This window comes from Capsella rubella, unplaced genomic scaffold (genome assembly GCF_000375325.1).
Source record: "Capsella rubella cultivar Monte Gargano unplaced genomic scaffold, Caprub1_0 scaffold_7, whole genome shotgun sequence".
NCBI lineage: Eukaryota > Viridiplantae > Streptophyta > Magnoliopsida > Brassicales > Brassicaceae > Capsella > Capsella rubella.
The window spans coordinates 14,166,872-14,167,151 of record NW_006238917.1 but is presented as its reverse complement, the minus strand read 5'-3'; positions in this window follow the sequence as shown (position 1 = coordinate 14,167,151).

Sequence of the window (280 nt, the reverse complement as noted above, 5' to 3'; positions counted from 1 at the left end):
CTTCCTGTATGTGTAGAGGATAAGCATATGCTTTTAATGATTTGAAATCTAGCTTTGTAATATAAGTGAAGTATTTACAGGATACCTCTTTTAAATACAAGCAGTTAGTTAATCACCTTGTGAGTGTGAAATGGGGCCGTTTCTAGGAGAATATGTGAGGCTATACTCTCCAAGTTCACTCATGATTATCCAGGCAAGTTCAAGGCCACAATGAACACAATAGAGAACTTAGTTCTACTAGAAAACGAAGCTGTGTTAGACCTGTTGTCTAAGTTTACAT